We start from the raw sequence: 12,312 nt of genomic DNA on the forward strand, positions 1-12,312 counted from the left end.
ACCCTTGATGAAAGCACTTCTGTGACGCGTGATTTATCGTCATGGAAGTGGACACTTCCGTGATGATAATTTTGGTAATGTCATGGAACACTTCTACGACAACACAGGTATGACTATCTTGATTCTGTCATAAAATCGTCATGGATGTACATGCATGACAGAAAACGTGACCTACTATGACGAACATGTATCATCACGGAAGTGTATTTTTTTGTAGTAATTAGGCATGGCATGAGCAACTGTAATCTCTAATTGTCATTGCAAACATGTTTCATCCATAATAGGCTGAGTCAGGAACGATGAACTAATCATATTTACAAAAACAAGATAGGTCGAGTTCATACCAGCTTCTCTCATTTCAATCATTTCATGATATATCATCATTATTGCCTTTCACTTGCATGACCGAACGGTGTGGATAATAATAATAGTGCACGTGCATTGGACTAAGTTGGAATCTGCAAGCATTTAATACAAAGGAGAAGACAAGGTAATATGGGCTCTTGGTTAGATCAACAATAATGCATATGAGTGCCACTCATCATTTTCATCGTGGTCTTCTCCTCTCGCCCCCCAAAGAAAAGAAAAGAAATAAAACTATTTACACGGGAAAGCTCCCAACAAGCAAAAGAAGAACGGGAAATCTTTTTTGGGTTTTCTTTTTAATATTACTACTACAAGCATGGAATGTAAACTAGCTAAAGGCTACAACTATTTTTTTTGGTTTTTCTTAAGGATTTTCAAACGCACAAGATGAAAGCAAGAAAAGAAAATAAACTAGCATGGATAGTACAATGAAAAAGTATGAGCACCGACAACTAAAATGAGTGTGTGAACATGAATGTAATGTCGGTGAGAAATATGTACTCCCCCAAGCTTAGGCTTTTGGCCTAAGTTTGTCTATGCCCATGGATCGAAGCTACCCTCTCCGGTGTGCTGAGGAGGGTCCTCGGGGTGCCACTGGTTAGCGAGCTCCTCCGGATCCCACTGATAAATAGACTCTCTATATGGGTCAAGGGGTGGCTCAGGCTCAGGCTCTGGAGCTTGTGTCAGCTTCCAATATGCATAAATGTCCTCTGGCAGTATGAGGTACGTGCTTGAAAGTATGTTAAACAAAGAGGGTGCATGCAAGGTAATAGTCTCACAATTAGTTTTAGCAAATATCAAGTTATACTTAAGTATCTTCTTCTTATTTTTAACAATAAAGTCATGTGCTACCATACTCTTATACTCTAGAAAAATAGTGGGCAGCAACTTTTCCTCTTTCTCATGATGCCTAATAGGTATCTCAAAGTGTTTATCAAGGCGTGAAACAAAGATACCTCCAAAGATGGGGCCCTGTGTACGGTTTAGACTTAACTGTTTAGCAACAATAGCACCTAAACTGAAAGTTGTATCACGAAATAAAACATGGCGCAAAATAGCAAGGTCTGGAGCACTAAGGTTCCCATTGTTCCCGCAACCAATTAAGCATCTACTAGCAAATATTGCAGAGTAATGTAGAACTGGAAAATGTATACTAGAAGTCCTTGCATCCGAAACCTTTCTCATTTCCCCCACAGAAATTTGGTCAATAAATCCATCCACACCACTAGGATGTGGTTCCTCGATGCTGTCCACAAAGGGCAATGTGCAAACCAAACAAAAATCGTAGAGTGACATCTCCTTAAACTCATCATATAAATAAAACTCCACTGAAGGTGGTGATTTTCGAGCATGGAAGTAAAAGTTTTGCACGAAAATATTAGTGAGTAGGAGATACTGTTCACACTGGTCATGGAGGAAGTCGGTGAGGCCTGCATTTTTAGCCAAATAATAAAACTCATCGTAAATTCCGGCAGCTCTCAAGAATGCTTCACATGGCTATTCACACGGCCGGACCTCCGTAGTGCGAGGAAGATTGTACTTGGGCTTTTTATTCTCCTCATTCTTCTTGTCCTTCGAGCTTCGGCTCGAGGAGCCCCTCAACAATATCTTCATCATTTAAATTTTTGAAATTTTAGTGACTCAAAATAAAAGTGAACCAAACTCAACAATATTGATAGCAACTACTCCCACAAGTGCCTAGAGGCTATATCATGCATTAAAACTACTTTGGACCATATAAATTTGACATGCAAGCTCAAGAAAAGGGACACCTCAGTCGCAAAAATTTGCAATAAATAAAGCACTAGAACAAAAACTAATTGGACCGTTGGAGGAGTCACATACCGAAGAACAACCTCCCAAAGCAGTTTTGTGATTGGAGCTTTGAGCAAGGAGATCGAAAATTGCAGCAAAACGAGCTAGAACACGGGTTTGAGCTACGGGATGATTTTTTTTCTGGAGGAAGACGAAGTGTGTGGGTGCTGGAATAAGTGGAGGGGGACCACGTGGGGTCCACGAGGCAGGGGGGGTGCACCCCAGGGGGTGGGCGCGCCCTGTGCCCTCGTGGCCAAATGGTGGGTCCCCCTGGTGTGTTCTAAGTGCCAAAAATTCTTAAATATTCTACAAAAAATCATACTTCATTTTCAAGGCATTTGGAGAACTTTTACTTTCGGGATATTTTTTTATTCCACGGATAATTTAGAAAACAGACAAAAAATAATTTTTTCTTATTTAATCTAAATAACAGAAAGTAGAAGGAGGGTACGAAAGGTGGAGCTTTCTAACTTCATCCATCTCATGCTCATCAAAAGGAATCCACCAACAAGGTTGATCAAGTCTTGTTAACAAACTTTTTCTGAATAACATGAAACCAGAGAATTTTCGAATAACACTAGGTTACCTCAACGGGGATGTGCATGTCCCCAACAATAAGAATATCATATTTCTTTTTGACAGTAGGAAGAGGAAATTCAAAACCTCCAATAGTAATCATTGAAATTTTTTCAATAGAATTTATACTATGAACTTGAGGTTGTTTCTTCGGAAAGTGTACCGTATGCTCATTACCATTAACATGAAAAGCGACATTGCCTTTGTTGAAATCAATAACAACCCCTGCAGTATTTAGAAAAGGTCTACCAAGGATGATCGGCATACTGTCGTCCTTGGGAATATCGAGAATAACAAAGTCCGTTAAAATAGTAACGTTTGCAACCACAACAGGCACATCCTCACAAATGCCGACGAGTATAGCAGTTGATTTATCGGCCATTTGCAAAGAGTTTTAAGTAGGTGTCAACTTATTCAAATCAAGTCTACGATATAAAGAGAGAGGCATAACACTAACACCGGCTCCAAGATCACATAAAGAAGTTTTAACATAGTTTCTTTTAATGCAGCATGGTATAGTTGGTACTCCTGGATCTCCTAGTTTCTTTGGTACTGTAGGACCTTGAGAAGAGGTGTCTAGAGGGGGGTGATTAGACACTGAGTACCAAAGTTGCAGTTTTTAATTTTCCTTAAGTTTAAGTGGACTTTAGGCACAAGCTTACCATTCACAATACATAGCAAGCAAGCATGCAAAGAGTATATGAGCAGCGGAAAGTAAAGCATGCAACTTGCAAGAATGTAAAGGGAAGGGTTTTGAAGGATTCAAATGCAATTGGAGACACGGATGTTTTTGGCGTGGTTCTGATAGGTGGTGCTATCGTACATCCATGTTGATGGTGACTTCAACCCACAAAGGGTAATGGTTGCGCGAGTCCACGGAGGGCTCCACCCACGAAGGGTCCACGAAGGAGCAACCTTGTCAATCCCACCATGGCCGTCGCCCATGAAGGACTTGCCTCACTAGCGGTAGATCTTCATGAAGTAGGCGATCTCCTTGCCCTTACAAACTCCCTGGTTCAACTCCACAATCTTGTCGGAGGCTCCCAAGTGACACCTAGCCAATCTAGGAGACACCACTCTCCAAGAAGTAACAAATGGTGCGTTGATGATGAACTCCTTGCTCTTGTGCTTCAAATGATAGTCTCCCCAACACTCAACTCTCTCTCATAGGATTTGGATCTGGTGGAAAGAAGATTTGAGTGGAAAGCAACTTGGGGAAGGCTAGAGATCAAGATTCATATGGTAGGAATGGAATATTTTGGCCTCAACACATGAGTAGGTAGTTCTCTCTCAGAAAATGTATGCTGGAAGTGTAGGTTCAGTCTGATGGCTCTCTCCACAAATGAAGAGGAGGTGGAAGGGTATATATAGCCTCCACACAAAATCTAACCGTTACACACAATTTACCAAACTCGGTGGGACCAATTCAACAGACTCGGTCAGACCAATTTAGTAAACCTAGTGACCGTTAGGATTTTCGGTGGGACCGAAATGCAACTCGGTGAGACCGATATGGTTAGGGTTAGGGCATAACGTAATCTCGGTAAGACCGATTACACAAACTCGGTGAGACCGATTTTGGTAATGAGTCAACCAGGAAGTTTGCATTGTAATCTCGATAGTACCGATTGCTCAAACTCGGTGAGACCGATTTTGGTAATGGACATACAAAGAGAGATTACAACCCCATCTTGGTGAGACCGAGATCCCTATCGGTGAGACTGATTTGCCTAGGGTTTGAGGCAGTGGCTATTACATCAAAACTCGGTGGCGCCGGATAGAAAGAATCAATGGGGCTGAGTTTGACTTTAGGTTTTAGGACACATGTGTGGAAGTGGGAAAGTAGTTGAGGGTTTTGGAGCATATCACTAAGCACTGTGGAGCAAGAAACTCATTAAGCAACACCTCATCCCTTCTTGATAGTATTGGCTTTTCCTATAGACTCAATGTGATCTTGGATCACTAAAATATAAAATGAAGAGTCTTGAGCTTGAAGCTTGAGCCAATCCTTTGTCCTTAGCATCTTGAAGGAGTTCCCACATCCTTTAGTCCATGCCACTCCATTGTTGAACTTATCTGAAACATACTAGATAGAAGTGTTAGTCCAACAAGAGATGTGTTGACATTAATTACCAAAAACACCTAGGGAGCACTTGTGCTTTCAATCTCCCCATTTTTGGTAATTGATGAGAACATACATCAAAGCTTTAGATAAAGATATAAAGAGTAGCAAGTAAAGCTTTGGAAAGACATGTAACAAGCATAGGCTCCCCCTACATGTATGCAATCATGTGAATATGGAACATAGAAGCATGTGAGAGCATAACCATGATAGAGTAGGCAATGTGTTACATGTATCTTGGCCATATGCATCAGAGCAAAGAATATTAAAGAAAATAACTTCATGCTCATGAGTCTTTCTTGCAAACAGTATGTACATCAGCAAGAATTCCTCATACACATGATTGTGATGCATATACTTACCTTGTAGTCTTGAGTTGGCTTAGGATGGAATGAACCTGCGTAAACAAGGTTAGATAACACAGATACATCTACTAGCCAGAGCAAACAAAAGAAACCACAAGAATACCAAGACTGGGATGACATGTAGAGAGTGAGTACTAAGTACTACAATGGATTAGACATGTCCCCAAGAGTAAAGATATGCAATGAATTTAACTGATTTATTTCCCTTTAGATGTCTTGCTCCCCCTGAATCTAGCATGGGATACTGGGAGAAGATAGGGAATAGAAGATCAGAGCTGAAGATATAAATGATGAACAGAGCTAATGCAAGCTAATGCAAATAAGCACAAAAGATCATACGAACATGTCTCTCCCCTCATGAAGACATGTGGCATCTCTCCTCTTGAACACCAAGCATCTGGGATCCTTGAGAAATACTTTCTACTTAAGTATTCTCTCCCCCTGGAGATCTCTTTCTCCCCCTGAGGAGGTGATATACTCTTCCTCTGATGTGATCTCTCTCTGAATGATAAGCTTTGATGTGATCCCTCTCTCCCCCTTTGACATCAATTTCCAAGAAGGGTTTGATCCTTGAGTCTCAGCACAAAGTATTGATTGAAATGTGATGCTTGTAGAGGACAAGATTCATTGAGTGGAGCTGGATCAGAAGAAACATAGAATATGTGGCAAACTGCTTTTCCTGATGTGAAATCGGTGGCACCGAGTGGTATGCTTCGGTTGTACCGAAAGGATTCGGTTGGACTGAAAACAACAAATCGGTGAAACCGAGTTCGTCGCAGAGAAAACACTTGTCACCTCAGCTCACTAGACTAGTAAGATCTCACAAAGATTTGCAAGTAATTTACTGAATGATATGCAATGAATTTGAATGCAGAGAATGCAGAGCAAACGGAAAGAAATCTAGATGAAGTTTTTTTTGAAAGGGGAAACAAATATGCATGAGACAAATGCAAAAACACAGAAAAGAACACAAGAGAACTTCATCTAGAGATGGTCGGCGACAAAGTCACCTATGTTAGAGTATATTGACTTAGGAGTCAAGTGAGATCACTTGATCATAGGTCATACTCATCGTTTAAGCTCAAAATGGGGTTGCCATTTTTCGTTTAAGCATCTTGATGTATTCACATCTTGTCGAGTTGCTTTAGCTCATGACTTGGAGTAAAGCTTCTCTAAGATGGAATAACATACCTTGGTTGGTGGTGTTGTCCATGTAGTTGAACTTGTGTGGGTTGCTCAAGGTTGATGTAGCTCATCAAGAATTGGGAGCACCACTTGGAATTTGAGTCCATCTACCTACATGGGTTAGTTCTTGCAAGGAAGAGCACTTGTGTATCCAAAAATGACAATCATGAAGCTCAACATAGAATTTGTCAAAGGATATGTTTGAGTGGTTCCGTGCTTCCTTGTCTTCAACCACCATAGTGTAGAAACTTGGTGATGTAGAGATTGCTCAAGATGTGAGTAGATTACAATCTCATGGAATTTGATTCAACCAAGTACCTACATGGGTTAGATAACATGCAATATGCAAATATATCCAAGACATAAGATTTTCATCATAAGAGAAAAATATCGAGGATTAGTCATAAGCTCATGTCTTGCATGTATCCAATGGAGTTTCTACTCCAAGTTTGAAGCATCAATGATGTTCAATTCTCCTCTTAACCTGCAAAACACTTTCTCATCAAGAGGTTTAGTGAATATATCCGCTAATTGCTTTTCGGTGCGAACATGCTTAAGATCAATGTCACCCTTAGCAACATGATCTCGAATGAAATGATGACGAACTTCAATATCTTAGTTCGAGAATGTTGTACAGGATTATGACCAATTTTGATAGCACTTTCATTGTCACAAAGCAATGGAACATGTTTCACATATATCCCATAATCTTTAAGAGTTTGGGTCATCCAAAGTAATTGAGCACAACATGAACCAGCGGCAATGTATTCCGCTTCGGCGGTGGATAAGGATACCGAGTTTTGTTTCTTGGAGGACCAAGACACAAGAGATCTACCAAGAAATTGACAAGTACCCGAAGTGGACTTTCTATCAACCTTGTCTCCGGCATAGTCCGAGTCGGAGTAGCCAACAAGATCGAAAGAGGCCCTCTTAGGATACCAAATGCCAAAATTTGGTGTATGGATTAAGTATCTCACTATCCTTTTCACGGCCTTAAGATGACATTCTTTAGGAGCAGCTTGATATCGTGCACACATGCACACACTTAGCATGATATCGGGACGTGAAGCACATAGATATAACAATGAACCAATCATAGAGCGATAAACCTTTTGATCAACCGGTTCACCATCTTTGGTCAAGTCAAGATGTCCACTAGTAGGCATGGGTGTAGACATACCTTTGCATTCTTGCATATTGAACTTCTTGAATAAGTCCTTGGTGTACTTTGTTTGAGAAACAAAGGTACCTTCCTTAGTTTGCTTGATTTGCAACCCAAGAAAGAATTTGAGTTCACTCATCATAGACATCTCAAACTTCTCCGACATTAGCTTCCCGAACTTTTCACTAAAATGAGGGTTAGTTGAACCAAATATAATATCATCAACATAGATTTGGCACACAAATAGTTCTCCATTAACCCTTTTAGTAAAAAGAGTAGAATCAATTTTCCCAATTTCAAAGCCTTTTTCAATAAGGAACTTGGTCAAGCATTTATACCACGCTCTAGGAGCTTGTTTAAGACCATAAAGAGCTTTGTGAAGTTTGTAAACATGATTGGGTTTCTTAGGATTGACAAAGCCGGGAGGTTGCTTAACATAAAATTCCTCCTCTATTTCACCATTTAGAAAAGAACTTTTAATGTCCATTTGGTACAAGGTGATATCATGATGATTAGCATAGGCAAGTAAGATGCGAATGGACTCAAGTCTAGCAACGGGAGCGTAAGTCTCACCATAGTCCATACCTTCGACTTGTGTGTAGCCTTGGGCGACGAGACGTGCTTTGTTGCGAACTACTTGTCCATCTTCATCTTGCTTGTTGCGAAACACCCATTTGGTACCGATGATGTTGTGGTTGTTGTCGGGCTTCTCAACCAATGTCCAAACTTGGTTCCTCTCAAAGTTGTGTAGCTCTTCATGCATAGCATTTATCCAATCCGGATCTTCCAATGCTTCTTCGACCTTCATAGGTTCAATGCTAGAGATGAAAGAATAGTTTTCACAAAAGTTAGCTAAACGAGTTTTAGAGCGAGTGATTCTCCCGGTTTGAATATCATTGTAGATTTGCTCGACGGGATGGTCTTTAGCAATTCTTGCTCGAACTCGTGAAAGCTTTTGCTTGGTTCTTGGTTGAACTTCTTCTTCATCTTGTTCTTCTTCTTGGCCTTCTTCATTGTTGGCGTTGTCGTTCTCTTGTCGTGGTGGAGAAGGAGGTTGTTGACGTTCATCTTGATGCACTTCCTCGTTTTCTTCATCTTGGTGTGTCCCACTTGTGGATGCTTCCGTATCAACTCTTGGTTCACCTTGTCGTGAAGTAGAAGCTTCCACTTGGACGGACGAGGTACTCTCCTTCACCTCCGTTGGACGGACCTTGCCAATAGACAAGTCTTGGATTGCTTCCGAAGGATCTTTGTCTCCTACATCAATTGGCAATTGCTCTACTTGCGAGCCGTTAGATTCATCAAACTTCACATCTACCGTCTCTTCAACCTTTCGGGTGAAATTGTTGTAGACACGGTAAGTGTGAGAGTTTGAGCCATAACCTAGTAGGAAACCTTCATGAGACTTAGGAGCAAATTTAGAACGACGATGCTTATCAAGAATGTAGCACTTTGAGCCGAATACTCGAAAGTATCCAACTTGGGGTTTGTTACCGGTGAGGAGCTCGTATGCCGTCTTGCCGAGTAGCTTGTGAAGATACAAGCGATTTGTTGCATGACAAGCTGTCTCAACCGCTTCTGCCCAAAAGTGCTTCGGTGTCTTGTACTCATCAAGCATCGTTCTCGCCATTTCGATGAGCGTCCGGTTCTTCCTCTCAACAACTCCATTTTGTTGAGGTGTGTACGTAGCCGAGAACTCGTGTGAAATCCCTTCTTCGTCAAGAAAGGTGTCCACATTTGCGTTCTTGAACTCCGTTCCGTTGTCGCTGCGAACCTTCTTGATCTTCACTTCAAATTGATTTTGGGCCTTCCTAGCGAAGTTTTTGAAGATCTTTTGGACCTGCGATTTATCATCGAGAAAGAACACCCACGTAAATCTTGAAAAATCATCAACTATAACTAGACCAAAAGAATTTCCACCGAGACTCTTGTAGGAGTTGGGACCAAAGAGATCCATGTGAAGTAGCTCGAGTGGCCTCCTTGTGGTCATGATGTTCTTCACGGGATGCCTTCCTCCAACCTGTTTACCTGCCTGACAAGCGCTGCAAAGTCTATCCTTATCAAATATGACATCGTTAACACCAAGGATATGATTTCCTTTAATAAGCTTGTCAAGGTTTCGCATACCAACATGACCTAGTCGTCTATGCCATAACCAACCTTTTGAGGATTTAGCAATGAAGCAAGTTTTAGGTTGAGCCTTTTTAGTGAAATCAACAATGTATAGATCACCTCTACGCACACCGGTAAAGACCATTTTATGATTGTCTCGATGAAACACTTGGCAATCTACTTCAGTAAATAGGACATTGAAACCGAAATCAGCAAGTCTAGATACTGAAAGTAAGTTGTATCCAAGAGATTCAACGAGCATGACATTTTGTATGGAGCTATCATGTGATATGGCCACCTTACCGAGGCCAACCACCTTACCCTTTGAGTTGTCACCGAAAGTGACATACTTTCGAGGACTATCATTTTCAGCAAGCTCACGAAACATGTCTTTATCTCCGGTCATGTGATCGGTACATCCACTATCAAGAACCCATTCCTTTCCTCCTGACATATATCCCCGAAGATTTGCCATAAGACCAAAATGTCTCATTGCATCATCAAGATCGAAGTCACTATCATCATCCTCATCATAGTATCCATGTTCAACATCGTCATGTGGTGGATCAAATCCTAGAGAGGGTAATTCGTTAGAGTGAGTTTGACAATGATCTTGCTTATGAATTTTTATAGCTTCGGAAATAATATCACTAATAATTCCAACATCTCCTTTGGCACGCATAAGGTTTGTAAGCTCAAATAGACGATCACCAAACATAGGATCACTAGTATTCATCTTACTCAAAGCAATAGACTTATGGAGAATTTCATCAAGATTTTTCAAGGAATAATTTGGAAAGCGTTCCTCAAGAAATTTCCATATAGTGTAGGCACACTTAAGAGTAGGCAAACATCCAATCAAGTTTCTAGGCAATCCTCTAATGATAAGTTCGGCAGTTCTAAGAGTCCTAATCATGTCAATTGACTCATCATGGGTAGGATGCATAGGATCAACATGAGGTGCACAAGGGCTAGCAATGTACTTGTTCAAATGATATTGATTGAAAATTACAAGCATCTCATTTTTCCACTCATGAAAATACTCTCCATCAAGAATAGGCACTCTATGTCTAAGACTCCCCAAAGTAGACTCATCCATCTTCCTCCAATGGTGATTAAACCAAGGCAATGGAGACCAATGCTCTGATACCACTTGTAGGACCTTGAGAAGAGGTGTCTAGAGGGGGGGTGATTAGACACTAAGTACCAAAGTTGCAGTTTTTAATTTCTTAAGTTTAAGTGGAGTTTAGGCACAAGTTTAACATTCACAATACATAGCAAGCAAGCATGCAAAGAGTATATGAGCAGCGGAAAGTAAAGCATGCAACTTGCAAGAATGTAAAGGGAAGGGTTTTGGAGGATTCAAACGCAATTGGAGACACGGATGTTTTTGGCGTGGTTCCGATAGGTGGTGCTATCGTACATCCACGTTGATGGAGACTTCAACCCACGAAGGGTAACGGTTGCGCGAGTCCACGGAGGGCTCCACCCACGAAGGGTCCACGAAGAAGCAACCTTGTCTATCCCACCATGGCCGTCGCCCACGAAGGACTTGCCTCACTAGCGGTAGATCTTCACGAAGTAGGCGATCTCCTTGCCCTTACAAACTCCTTGGTTCAACTCCACAATCTTGTCGGAGGCTCCCAAGTGACACCTAGCCAATCTAGGAGACACCACTCTCCAAGAAGTAACAAATGGTGCGTTGATGATGAACTCCTTGCTCTTGTGCTTCAAATGATAGTCTCCCCAACACTCAACTCTCTCTCATAGGATTTGGATCTGGTGGAAAGAAGATTTGAGTGGAAAGCAACTTGGGGAAGGCTAGAGATCAAGATTCATATGGTAGGAATGGAATATCTTGGCCTCAACACATGAGTAGGTAGTTCTCTCTCAGAAAATGTATGCTGGAAGTGTAGGTTCATTCTGATGGCTCTCTCCACGAATGAAGAGGAGGTGGAGGGGTATATATAGCCTCCACACAAAATCTAACCGTTACACACAATTTACCAAACTCAGTGGGACCGATTCAACAGACTCGGTCAGACCGATTTAGTAATCCTAGTGACCGTTAGGATTTTCGGTGGGACCGAAATGCAACTCGGTGAGACCGATATGGTTAGGGTTAGGGCATAACGTAATCTCGGTAAGACTGATTACACAAACTCGGTGAGACCGATTTTGGTAATAAGCTTTCCAGAGAGTTGGTCAGGCAAACTCGGTTGGACCGATTACACAAACTCGGTGAGACCGATTTTGGTAATGAGTCAACCAGGAAGTTTGCATTGTAATCTCGGTAGTACCGATTTCTCAAACTCGGTGAGACCGATTTTGGTAATGGACATACACAGAGAGATTACAATCCCATCTCGGTGAGACCGAGATCCCTATCGGTGAGACCTATTTGCCTAGGGTTTGAGGCAGTGGCTATTACATCAAAACTCAGTGGCGCCGGATAGAAAGAATCAGTGGGGCCGAGTTTGACTTTAGGTTTTAGGACACATGTGTGGAAGTGGGAAAGTAGTTGAGGGTTTTGGAGCATATCACTAAGCACTATGGAGCAAGAAACTCATTAAGCAACACCTCATCCCTTCTTGATAGTATTGGCTTTT

Source organism: Triticum aestivum, chromosome 3B, assembly GCF_018294505.1.
Source record: "Triticum aestivum cultivar Chinese Spring chromosome 3B, IWGSC CS RefSeq v2.1, whole genome shotgun sequence".
In the NCBI taxonomy this organism is placed as follows: Eukaryota; Viridiplantae; Streptophyta; class Magnoliopsida; order Poales; family Poaceae; genus Triticum; species Triticum aestivum.